This window comes from Triturus cristatus, chromosome 3_2 (assembly GCF_964204655.1).
Source record: "Triturus cristatus chromosome 3_2, aTriCri1.1, whole genome shotgun sequence".
In the NCBI taxonomy this organism is placed as follows: Eukaryota; Metazoa; Chordata; class Amphibia; order Caudata; family Salamandridae; genus Triturus; species Triturus cristatus.
Genome location: NC_140584.1, coordinates 27,993,230 through 28,006,760, shown reverse-complemented (window position 1 = coordinate 28,006,760; position 13,531 = coordinate 27,993,230). Strand labels below are relative to the sequence as shown.

Sequence of the window (13,531 nt, the reverse complement as noted above, 5' to 3'; positions counted from 1 at the left end):
GGACCCAGGGATGGGAATGGGGTCAAATCTGGTCATGGCGTAGAGAGGGTGGATGCAGGTTCCGAGTGGGAGCAGGAGGCATGACTACAGATGGGTAGGTATGTCAGGATCCCTGGGGTAGGTGCAGAGGACACAAAGAATGACAGGGGGCAGACAAGGGAGGAGGAAAGAGAGGAAGGAGCTTAAGATCCAGACTACCATACATGGGGGTTACCAAGACACTCAGGGCTCATGTAATGGTGTCCACTAAAGGAAGAATATGGAAAAGTAAGAAGGTGGAGATGTTCATGCTCCTGCATAGATAATGTAGGGCGACTAAAGACTCAAAAGAGGAGTGTGAGCTGGTGACATGCACAAGAGTACCCATGAACATTGAGAATTGGACATTGGCGTTCCTTATAAACGCCAGTGTCTGCTGTGAGAAGTACACAGAGAGAACTGTAGCGTGATTTAAGTATATGGATGTGATACAAAGCACAAATGTCATTTGGGGTAATGCCCGGGCACAATATGATGAGGAATTTCGGGCACTCATGGCTTGGGGCCCCAAAGCAAGATGGGGTGCGTTGGATACGGATCTGTGGCAGCAATCAATGGATTCTGCAAAATGTAGCAAGATCACATACACAGCAAGTGGCTTGTCAATAGTATATTGGCCCTTTCAGGCCCATCCCACCCAAGGAGGCGTGGGAAATTCCAGTAAGGGCCAGGGAGGCGCACAAGGTGGCTGTTGGGATTTCAACAAGGGGATTTGCACCAGGGAGCATTGTAAATTCAGAGACGAGGGCTCCAAGTGTCCAGGGAGGCACCCCCTGTCAACTGCTATAGGAGCACTGGGGGGGGGGACATCTGGGGCCCAGCGTGGAGCCCACAATCCACAATGGCAACAGAAGTCAGGGGGAGTAGAAGTGGCCAGCACAGGAGGTTATCAGGAGTTGGGGGAGAGGAGCACAGGGGACTCAAGTTCAAAGCTTGTACGTGGAGTAAGTTAGATAGACTTACCTTTTGGTTGGGTCACTACCCTAACAGGGAGGATGCCTGTATCTTGCAGGGGGGGGGTCAAAGTGGTTTACACAGGTCCGTGGGTAAGGCATTGGGCTGAAAACTTGAAGTCAGTGAAAGCACATCCACAGGTCAAACTACAGAAGGAGATACAAAAAGGGAGGACGGCAGGACTTTTCCACAGCGGGCCAATGGAGGATTTGTCTCCCCGATAGGGCAATTTAGGCTCATCCAACATCTATCAGCGACAGAAGGCTAAATCAGTCAAAGACTTCAGTGGGGCAGAGTTTGCGTATGTGTCTTATTTCTCAGTGGATGTGGCGGTGGCCATTGTGGAGCAGGCAGGACCGGGAGCTTAAATAGCAAATGCAAAACAAATCCTCCTTTAGGTTACTTCCCGTCCACACAGATGATTTTCACTTGCAAGATATTCAATTTGAAGAGGCATGGTACAGGGATAAAGCACTCCCGGTGGCTTGCTCACTTTCACTCATGCTCTTTGAGAGATTCAGCACTTTTTACAGTGGCTTTTCATGAAAGCAATGGGTCACAAGAAGGTGGTACATTATCTTGATTACTTTTTCTTAGTCACAGACTCCGGTTACAGAGACTGACAGCAGCTGCTGGCAAGTTTACGGGAGGTCATAGGCACAAGCAAAAAACTGTGGATCCGGTGACCATCATATCCTTTATAGGAATTTAGTTTAATTTGGTTGCCATGATAATACGCCTTCCATTGGACAAAAAATTATTGATGCAGGTACTGTTAGTCATGATGATGACAAAACATTTGATCATAGTCAGAGAGGTGCAGGCGCTTTTAGGTCACCTCAATTTTACCTCGAGGGTCGTAAGGGCAGGCAGGACATTCTGTAGGAGGCTGGGTTTGATGCTACCAGGGCTTTCCCTCCCACACCAGCATGTGAGACTATCTGCAGGGGTAAAAACGGATCGGCGGATGTGACACGTTTTTTTGAACTCCTTTCATGACATTCTGAGCACAGCACCACAAGCCTTTGACTGGAATGTTCAGATTTATTCTGATACCTCAAGCGGCATAGGTTTTGGATTGTGTTGACAGGGTCTCCGGTGTGCAGAGGAATGGGATGATTGTTGGAAAAGAGGGGGAAGGAGACTAGCATTTCTAGAGTTTTTTCCACTAGCGGTGTCTGTCACACTGTAAGGACATTCGCTGCAACATACGAAAGTACTTTTTCAGATATATAACATGGCTGTGGCTCAAGTAGTTGACAGTCAGCAAAGACACATAGGTCCTCAAGTTGTTGATAGTTTTCATGCTGGAATGTATGAAATAGGACATTTTGTTTAAAGCCAAGCACATACCGGGCATGGACAATGACACTGCAGATGCTTTGTCTCATTCGCTGTGGGAGAGGTTCCAGGGGCTGGCCATGGAGGTGGATAGAGGCAGAACTCATATACCTCCAGAGTTATGGACAAAAGGGGACAGAGCATGTGTCAATGGGTAGGGGGGTCCTTGGTGGCGTCCACACATGAAGCTTATGACCAGGCTTGGAGCGAGTTTTTGAGCGGGTCAGAGTTGGGGATGTGGGTCGATTCAGCTAACGACTGACAGAATAAAGCCTCTCCAGAATAACAATCACAGGGAATTTGACAGGCATTTCATTCATGGGGAAGTTTTTGTGGGGTTATCTACCATTGGCTGGGGAGTTGGGCAAGAAAATGTTAGACGATTGGGCTCGGGAATGAGGGAAGTCGGGTACTAGGAGGAAGTCTCTTTCTTGGCAGGTTTTTTGCAGGGTGATTCAGGATCTGCCAGAGTTGTTTTTCTCACCTTGACAATGTTATTTCTTCCACACTTATGACGTGAATTTTGTTTGGAATTTTAGAGTGTTCGAACTCTTAAGAGGTCGGGATACACTAGGTTTGCTGAGGTCAAAGACAAGCCAGAGGTTGAAAGGGTCGTCAGTTATTTTGTAGTGTCATGAGGAGAAGGCTTACCCTGTGGCATGGGGCAAGAAGATCAGGGCACAAGCGAGAACACTGGAAGGGGTTGTGTTCCAACACCACTAAGGGGATTGGGTCACTTCTTTTCAATTGTTAGTCTGGAGAAAGACAATAACAAAGCTGGTGGCTACAGTTGTTGGCACTCATTCTTTCTGGTTTGGGGCAGCAATGGAGGCTGGTAAGATGTGTGGTCTAGGGAACAGATAATTGGGCTACGTAGGTGGTCACCGGACTGTTCTCAAAAGTATGTTAGGACTAGTGAAGTGGTAGGAGATAACTGCTAGATGGATGATGTGTTCACACTTTTTTCTTTTTCAGGTTTGGTTGCAGGCCCGTTGGCTGCTGGCTTGTCAGTGTGGATTGTCAGACTTTCTTTCGTAAAGCGGGCTGCCAGGGCTGCAGGGAGGAGTGTATGTGATAGGAATTTTGGTTTTCAACACAAGCTTACAATGATTATGCAGAGTAATACTTGCCCAGGTATTCTGATGATTCCCTCAGAGGAGAATGACATGGGGTAGAGACAGGTTTGGCACTCTTAAGGTCAATGAAATAGGATTTGAGGGAGATGCCATTTGAACTATAAGGCTGTTTTTGTAGCATGGACAGAGTTTATACCTAGGAGATATTGGAGTGGTGCGGCCAAGCCATCAGCCATAGATAAATCAAGGAGGAAGGTGAACAGAGAGATGCATCGGTTTTGTGGGGACTATGACCTGGCAGGTGTAGGCATGTTGACATGAGCTACAAGGAAGTCAAGTTGTTCAGGAACGATGGTGTACATCTATCAAAATATGGGATGGAACTATATCAGAAGTCCTTGAGTTAAAATATTATGTCATAGGAATAACTAGTTGAGCACAGGTTAATTAGTTCACTGTCAAGCAGAAGGTGAAGTTTAGAATAAGACAATCAGAGAATGTACTGTAGGTTGCCATGTTAAAGTTTGAAGGGTATTTATACAGGGAGTAAGATTAGAGGAGGTGGAGGAGGAATGTAGGTGTTTTTAATGTATAGTGAGGATTTAGTTCTGTAAAGCTATAGGTCAAGGAGGTTTATGTGATACGCACTTGTTTCAATAAAGCTGCCTTTTTCACACATACAAGAAGTTAGTGGTCTGTAATGTGCCTCATTTCACCCAAATAGTTTTCTGTACGTAGCCCTGTTGTTTCCAGTAAGTAAACAAATTCTAATTCTACATACTCTAAACAGTGTTGTAATGAGAGAAAATGCATGCTGCAGTTACAGCGATGGCCCTTGACTGGGCACGGAAGTAAACATGACAGAAAGCAGTGTGGATACGTTTACAGCCACCATTTACTAGAATCCAGAAACATGAACAGTAGGCAGTAGCTTAGTCTGGGAAAGGCAGTATTTGGGGGTGGGAGGGGTGGAGCCGAGCTTTATGTATTTATGGAGGTGTAAGTGAGGCACATCCTTGTCCATAATGGGCTTGTAGGGAGATGTTAGGTAGCACATGGCAGGAGCTCAACAAAGACATCCATGCCAACATTTTAAAAGAGGAATGTTTGAGATAAAACAAAATGTAACATGCGAATAATAAGGACAATGTATTTTCCCCACTGACTTTTATAGCAGCAGAGGCACCCTCAGGCGGAATACAAACCTAAATAAAGTCAATTTTGGCTCAAAAATCAAGGGTCTCTCGTCTGAATCGGGTCTATTTGGAATGTATGGGAAGAAGAAGAAAATTGCCTTCTTGACAGCTACCCTTGAGGCGGAAGCCGGGGGTGTCGCTCCTTAACTTTTTAAACTTGTAAAACGCGCTCTTTGCACATTGCTGTATTTTACTATTGTTCTGGTTTTATTGTTTTTTACCTTGCTTCTGGTGCTTTTGGGCTTGACATTTCCCCGTACTGCTGAGCCAGTGCTGGTGTGGGAAGGGCGAGTCCTCAGCCGCCATCGCCACCCTCGAGACACCGGGCCACGCCCCTCGCAGCTAGCCACACCCCCTTCCCCTCCCCATTACTATGCACATGCCTTGGAAGCGCAGCGGACGAGCGCAGCGGGCACGCCCTCAGCACGCCGAAGACACGCCAAAGACTAGCCCGTCTGTGCCCGTCCGGGCCAGTACGGGGCATGGGGCAGAAGGCTATGCTCCCCCCGCCCTCAAGAAGCTGGTAAGATCCTCGATGGAACTACGAGCGCTACGCCCAATTCCTAACCCAAGTTGCACCACACTCAATCTCCATAGTACTGGAGTTGCCTCCTGTAACAAGTGCAAACTTACCACTACCATCCTTCAACCTTTCCCTGATGCTGTTAGGAGACATAGGAAACACAAACAACATCGTATTGTTGAGGGAAAGAAATACGTGCTTTATAGTACGAACTGCCGCTCACTACCCAAGCACAGACTGGACCTTTTCAACCTCTTATTGGAGGCAAATCCTAGTGTCCTCTTTTTGACGGAGACGTGGTTGCAGGAGAGTGCGGGCCCTGACGTGGCTACTGCCCTCCCCGCAAACTATGCTATCACTAGGATTGACCGACAAAACCAGTCAGGAGGTGGAATAGCTATCATTTTTGATAGAGACTTGAAGTGTACTTTAGAACAAAATACCATCCCTGACTGTGAAGCTGGTTTTTTCAAAATATCCCTGAATCCGAACTGTACGATGTCCGGCATATTGTTATACCGGCCCCCCGGAAATTCTTCCAAATGGGCACCCAACTTAGCCAACTATATTACTCCTTACTATATTGCATCTAAAAAAATTTCACTCATTGGAGATTTAAATTTACATTTGGAGGATCCATCCATTCCCGTTTGCGCTAACTTACTTGATGATCTGAAGGCCCTAAATTTGACCTTAATTAATACTGGACCGACTCATAATAAAGGTCACCTGCTTGACCCCATTTTTTCTAACTTTACCGAGCTCAAATGGCACAATACGTCTCCTATCTGTTGGTCGGATCATTATTTAATAGAATTGAGTATAAATCTTCTACCTACCGCCTTCACAACACCCGACGTTTCTGTTATGTCGAGGAAAAATTGGAAGTCACTTGAAATGGCCAAATTAAATGAGGCACTTCACGAAAATCCTCCTAGGAAGGTCCATAACATGAACAGCCTGGCGGAAGCCACTCACAAATGGCTCAGCGATGCTGCTGACTACTGTTTATCTACCACTTCTATTATAGGAAATAGACACCGTCATCCTGCTCCATGGTTTAATGATCTTCTAAAAATTGAAAAATCAAGATGCAAGGCACTGGAGCGCTAATGGCGCAAAGACTACGCCCCTGAAGCTAAAAACATCTATCACGAGGCCAGGAATCTATATCACACTGCCTGTGCAAAAACACGTGCAGCTTTTGTTTCCCATTCTATCACGGAAGCAACAAACAAGTCGAAAACTTTGTTTAACCTGGTCAAGGATCTAGCTGGCGCACACACCACAGCCTTGGCTCCCCCACTTAACTCGCAACAATGCCAAGATCTTGCATGTTTCTTTTCTGAGAAAATTGAGAAAATCATCAGGGACATAAACACCAACAATACCGTATCTCCCCCTTTTATTGATTTGGAACATGCCTCCTTCGGTGAAAATACCTTGGAAGCCTGGCCCCTCATTACGGTAGATACAATGAAAACCATACTTAAAAACACTAAGTCCGGTTCCCCCAGGGATCCCATCCCGATTAAAATCATTAAACAACTTGATGACCAGTCCTTAGGAGTTATCGTTGATACGCTCAATGCTTCATTTGAACTCTCCTCAGTCCCGACTCTCTGGAAACACGCTATGGTTACGCCATTGTTAAAAAAGCCTACAGCTAATCCGGAATGTTTGGCAAACTATAGACCCATATCCCTGCTCCCTGCCTTCTCCAAGTGCTTGGAGAGACATGTCCACACGGCTTTATCCACCTTTGTCGAAAATAACGTACTTTTGCACCCCTCACAATCTGGTTTCCGAGTTGGTTTCTCGACTAAAACCACTCTTCTTGGAGTCACGGAACACATCCGTAATCTCCTTGATAAAAGTCAGACGGTCGCGCTCGTGCTCCTAGACCTGAGCGCGGCCTTTGACACCATATCCCATGAAATTCTCATTAAGGCATTGTATAGAAATGGTGTCCGGGGTAAAGCGCTGGAATGGATCCGTTCTTTTTTGGGAGACCGGACTTTCCAAATAACATCTTCTATGGCCTGCTCTGACTTTTTCAATGCCCCCCACGGCGTGCCTCAGGGATCTATACTGAGTCCACTATTTTTTAATATTTATCTCAGACCCCTAGCTGATTTAGCCAAAGAATCCGGACTCTCCCTTATGACTTACGCCGATGACTCCCAAATTATTTTTTCCCTATCCGAACCAGGTCCGTCTTCTTCATCTCCCCTCAAACTTGGGCTTCAAAACATCCTTAATTGGATGACTAGAAACCAATTAAAGCTTAATGGAGACAAAACAGAGGTTCTTCTCTTAGGAAAACAGCAAGAACTCTGGAATCCCTCTCACTGGCCTGACCAGTTGGCCGCTTTTCCCACCCCAGTGACGCAAGTTCGCAACCTGGGTTTCATCTTGGACAGTGCCCTTTCCATGAGTAAACAGGCCAATAAAGTTGTTGGTCTATGCCTCACCATCATCAAACGGTTGAGGAAAATTATCTGGATGCTGCCCCCTTCTACTCAGAAGACTGTAGTCAATGCCCTCATCACATCCCGGCTTGACTATGGTAACATTCTGTATCTCGGGTCAAATAAAGCAGTAGTCAGTCGACTGCAACTTGTTCAGAACGCCGCAGTCCGTTTACTGTGCAAAATTCCTAAAAACTCCGGGGTCTCAAGCTATCGCCGGGAACTTCACTGGCTCAGGGTTGAAAGCAGAATCCGCTTTAAAGCCCTGACATATATGTTCAGAATCAAGGTAGGTACGGCGCCTAAATACCTTCTAGCTTTGGCCCATCCTTACATCCCCAAGCGTAGTCTTCGTTCACAATCACATTCCAATTTTTGTGTTCCGAGATTTAAATTGGCAAGAATGGGAGGCAGATCGTTTGCCTACCTTGGTCCGTCCCTCTGGAACGCACTCCCTCCTTTCATTCGAAAAGAGGAAAACTATGTCAGGTTTCGAAGAAATGTTAAGACCTGGTTATTCGAACAATAACTAGAATAGCTAGTATTCGCCCCTGACATTTTTTTTTGCTGTATCTCGGCGCCGGGAAACCCTTTTTGGGTAGCTGTTGCGTCTTACAAGTTCAAAAAATAAATATAAATAAATAAATTGCTGTACAACAGAGACAAGTGTTCCAAAGAGTGGCATGCAGATTCAAGCATATTTACTCCTTCTGTAGTCTCCAGGAGCATTCAAGAAGCCAAACATCAGGTAGGTAAATCCCACGGAATCCCCACAGCTAAAGGCAGCATCTCCTATACGTTTGTATGTGCTTGCTCATCTGCTTTGGAGATACCATAATCCACAAGATGCTCAGAGTCTGTACTATTGATTTAGAGACTGTTTTCACATTCCATTGAATACCTTGCCACTTCCCTTTTCTGCCTGGAACCAGAAATCTGTTCTGTTAGCACCTGAAATGGCCAAGGAGACGATCCTCAAGAACAGCGGATGGCGAGGGGTGTCGGCCCATTTGATGCGCCACCGATGGAGCACTAATTATGCTCCACCTCGGTTTGGTCCCCAAGAAGGAGGTGGGCAAGTTCTGCCTCATCCACAACTTGTTCTCTCCTGAGGGCCGATCCATCAAAGACAGTCTAGATCCGGGCTTCTGTGTAGTCCAGTATACCCCACTTGATGATGCAGAAGCTGGATACTGGAGCCCTCATGGCAAAATCCGACAAAGAGTCTGCTTTCTGGCTGCTGCCCATGCACTCAGATGACTTTCCTCGCCTGGGTTTCACTGTCAAAGTGAAATGTCACTTTTACAGATATATACTGATGGGCTGCTCCATTGCTTGTGTTCACTTTGAAACCTCAGTAAGTTCTTGGACTGGGCAGCCAAGAATTTGGCGGGTCCCAAGGACATACTACACCCCCTGTATGACCTCCCAGTTTACCCTAGTATGCCGCTGTGCCATTGCATGGCTGGGCATTTCTCCCACTGATTCCACTTCACATTCATTCAGGATTGGGGCGGCAACACTGGCTGCAGTATTGGTTGGTGGGCTGATGGTGGTCCAGCTGCTTTGAGCGCTATGTTAGGCAACACTTAGCATAACGCAGCGTTACTCCTTCCCCAGACAAACAGTCTCCACCTATGTGATATCTGCAATAGCAATTTGACTGAGGTACTGACACTTTCAGATATGTAATCGATTGTTTGCCTTTTCTTGCAGTGCTGTTAAGGATTTGCTGGTGTGGGCACGTCATTATTCGCAGAGCAGGGGAGAGGTTTTGGGTATCCGGCATGGAGATGGGTCAAAGGACAGCAGGTTTGGAGCATTACCAGCTAGGAGTTGGGGGCTTAAACTTCTACACTTCCCTGCGGTGTTTTAAGAAGCATTGTTATCAGGGTCAACCTGGTTCCAGAAATCATCATATTGAATGCTGGAGGTAATATGTGCTCAAGTGGTAGACGAGAAGTCAAGGATCACCTCTTCGTGGCATTACCCAAACTGAGATCTAAGGTGCCAAACACCCTCATTTTCTGGTCAGAGGTCATACCATGTGCCATCTGGCTCAATGGTGCAGCAGGTGTCACAATGAATAAGTCAGTTCCGAAGCTCAATCACACAGTACAGAAGCTATTAAGGTACACTCCTATTAAATGTATCAGTTATGATATCCTGCAGCCAGGCATGGGGGATCCATTACTCTTGATGGAGTGCACCTGTCTCACAAAGGGCTCAACCAACATTCAGACAGTGCTGGGAGCCATTGAGGTAGCAGCGGCATCTATGATGGGGGAGGGCACGTTTGCCAGTAACCTCCGTGCCCTGCAGTGAACGATAAGCTGAAAACAACAATGTACCCACATTGAGTATTCCCTTCTGGCTATTTATGTTTTCGGTGAGAGAGTTGGCTTTGAGCTGTGGACTCACTCAATGGGGAGGACTGACCTGTTGGTGGTCCTGAACCTTCACTTGAGCTGGGGCAGGGGGCTGGTTGGAGATGGGGGCTGACCTGCCGGCAGTGCAGACCCTCAAGTTCTACCCCTAGTATGCCCCAAGTTATTGCCATTTTGGAGGCGAGTCTGGAAATGGACCACGAGGTGCCACTGGCAGGGACAGTGCCGCAAAGTGGTTCCCTGGGTTTTCTTCTGACGAACGTTGGAATTGGTGCGCTTTATGCCATTTTGGTACATCTACTTTTTGGCCCCAGTGACGACCGCCTAAAGGGGGACGGAAGCAGTAGCCTTACCTGCTGTATATGTAAAGCTTGTTTTCATGTACAGGCTCTGATTCATATCCATTTCAGATTGTTTATACCGGTTGATGGCAAGCTCTCTGCTGTTACAGTGTTCTGTTTCTCTGTGCTTGCTGTTGAAAAATGTTATTGGCGAAATTGCAGCTAAACCAGCAAATGAATTAAATGGGCGCTACATCCCGAGAGAACCCCAAGACGGTCTCTGTCTATGCTTGGGGCAAAGCCATGGGTGGATCCCAGGGGGAGGGCCCCACGGCGCGTATGGTAGTGCCCAGGTGGGCGCACTACTTTCTTGCACATCTATCCTCAGCTGCAGTAAAAGTCCCAAGTCAGCCACACCTCTCCTCCGGACCACTCTCCATGTCTGTATACCTGGAAGCCCACATTTTTTTGCTGCGGGATACGAGTCGCTGGTACGTGTTGGACTCAGTGACTTAGGGGCATATTATCAATGGCCAGTGATAATTATCGCTGGCCGTGCTTAGCGATAATTTTATTATCGCAAGCTATCTCTGGAATTTATCGCCATGGCAGCGCGTTATTAACAACGCGTTTCTCCAGGGCGATAAAAATTCCAGAGATCGCGAGGTTATCGCCCTTTTGCAGGGAACATCGCTGGTTTTCCAGCGATGTTCCCTGCAATGCGGCGATAACCTTGCTGATACGACCCACAGGGTCGTATCAGCATAATCCACCCCAATGTTGGGGATAGGTAAGTCTGCATTTTAGCAGACGTTAGCTGTTTTCTCCAAAAACTAACGTGTGCTAAAATGCTGGGGCAGCCTTGTAAATATCGCGATGTGAACATCAGCGATATTTGCAAGGTTGTCCATCCGGGGTACGCCCAGTGACGCCCACTTTGCATCTCATCTGAGATGCAAAGGGAGGCGTTGGGAAAAAGGGTGCCAACATGCGATTATGCATGTTAGCACCCTCATTTAAATAGGGTGATAGTTTTATCTCCGCTTCTTTGGCTTTTTAAGCCAAAAAAGCGGAGATAAAGCCCTTGTTATTACGCAGGTGCACAGTGGCATAATTATTAGCTCCCTGATACAGATCAGGAAGTCAGTACAAGGTACACTGGCTGCTTATTGGTACAAGTGCTGGGTATTTTGTGCAATTCTCGTCAGTTTATAGCTTTTGAACCTGGACATTTTTGTGCAATCCACTCTGAATCACAACATTCGCGCAGGTGTTAAACCTTACCCCTGCACCGCCCAGTCAACAGGTGCACAGCTGACACCTGCAGCCTCTAAAACCAACAGACGGTATAACTCATCATTACTAGAGAAGAGAACGATTATAAATGTCAAAACAGAGCAGACAAGTGATTTATACAGACAAAAAAAGACTTCTTAATCAACTGCTTACAAAAACAGCAGTTCACCTATAAAGTGAGAACTGGACAACCCTTTGATGCACGAAATCCGAGTTATGTTGTACGTTGTTTTTGTTGTAGAAACACAAACGAGACCTTTGCTGATGTTTGCGAACAGGCAGTGTGTTTGTTTTATCTTTTTCACTGAACTGATTTATGGGGGCGAGCGGAGCGACACGCGTGGTGCCATTATTGATCGGAGAAGGCGGGGCGGTGGGCGGATGAGGGGAGGAGCTTTGTAACGGAAAGTAGCGCTACCCGGAGGGACCACCCCGATGTGGAATCGTATCACCGTCATGAAGTCAGCAGACAGCAACATTGGGTACAAGACGAGAGTCGTGACATCATGGGCGCTCGGAAATCACAGAAGTAGAACGTTCGGGCGGGGGCCTGGGGTGGGAGGGGTCCCGAAGTACAAGGTTCGTTTAGCGACAGGTTTGGAAAGGGAGATGGGCTTCAGAATGGGAACTGTTCTAGGAGAGCTGTAGTGGGTCGGGCGGAGTAGATATATAGGTGAATGCAGTTAATTTACAAAGAAGTGAGAATGTGCTAAGCAGTGAGAAGAAGGTGATAAAGGTGTGGGGGAAGAGGAAGACAAAGTAGTAGGTAAGGGAGTAAAGCAGATTAGGTAGGGAAGGAAACGTGAGAGACGAACATATCGAAGAGTCATGAGCTTGCAGGCGTCGCGTACATCCCTCCAAGCCTTGGAGGGATGTACGCGACGCCTGCTCATCTAACCCCTTCCCGCCCGCGGCCAGGCAGCCTCTCGCTCGCCTCCACCAATGCGCTTACCACCACGGCAGTGGTCTCTGCAGCCCCATATCTCGTGTAAAGTGACAACAGTACTCACCTCTGGCTCTTACGTGCGCGGCTTCGTCCGGATCTGGGTCCCTGGAACCTGCTCCCCGGCTCACCTGCCGCTGGATAGTTAGGTAGCGTCACCGGGGGAGTGGCATGGGGTTGAGACTGAGAGGAGTCGGTTGTGTTAGGATTAGGAAGGATCGGATCAGAGAAGAGGAACAGGGAGGGGCTATATCTGTGGGACGGTGAGAATGACCACCAAGGTGAGGTGAGAATAACCGACAAGTGATGTTATAGCACCTGAGAGGACTCCGGGGAATAAGTGAATGGTTGCGGGGCGTAACTTGAATTGGGAAACGAAAACCGAGGTGTTGGTGCTCATTAAATACGGCTTGGTGCTCATTAAATACGGCATTTTGTTTAATCACCGAGCACTGGGAGAGTGAATTTGGAGAACAAGGTGAGGGTAATGTGGGGTTGCTTGGGACTTCACCTTGTCAGAACTGAGGTTGCTGATTGAGTGTGGGCCCCCACCAACTAACCAACCAACCAGTAACCCAATTTCCTACATACAGTAACTCCAGTTTCCAGTACTTTGGTTTTCCGAAGGTTTGGCCATGTTTGTTTGACGGTTGCAAACTAATAAAACATCTTCCCTAAAAAATAAATATCTTTCAACGTGCTTCGTCACGGAAAGAAAAAGGGATGAAAGGGTTGTTGTCTTTTGAAAAGAGTCACTAGGAGGAACAAGCATTTGCAATGCAATAGTTCTCGCATTTGCAAAAGTTTAAGCTATTGGCATTGTTCGTGAAAGTGCCTTTTTTATCTATTTTATAAAACAAACACATAAATAAATGCCATTATCATTTGCAATGCCAATAGCTAGTGTTGCATTATTATTAGCAATGGCAACTGCTCAAACTTTTATAATGGGAGACCTATTGCATTGCAAATGTTTGTTTTTGATGGTGTAATATCTCAAGGTACCTTCCTGTCTCTGCGCTTC

General features: G+C 46.8%; 1 protein-coding gene across 3 annotated transcripts in view; it reads right to left on the bottom strand.

The window, feature by feature from the left end:
- The window catches only part of TMEM45B (transmembrane protein 45B), a 333,246-nt gene extending 320,519 nt beyond the window's left edge, over positions 1 to 12,727 (bottom strand). Inside the window, exon 1 of one of the 3 annotated variants that reach the window (XM_085647203.1) lies at positions 12,575 to 12,727. The gene's annotated coding sequence lies outside the window, so the exon portion shown is untranslated. The remainder of the gene's footprint in view (positions 1 to 12,574) is intronic. The other 2 variants (XM_085647200.1, XM_085647202.1) reach the window with 2 other exon arrangements.
- Between the last annotated feature and the right edge of the window lie 804 nt (positions 12,728 to 13,531).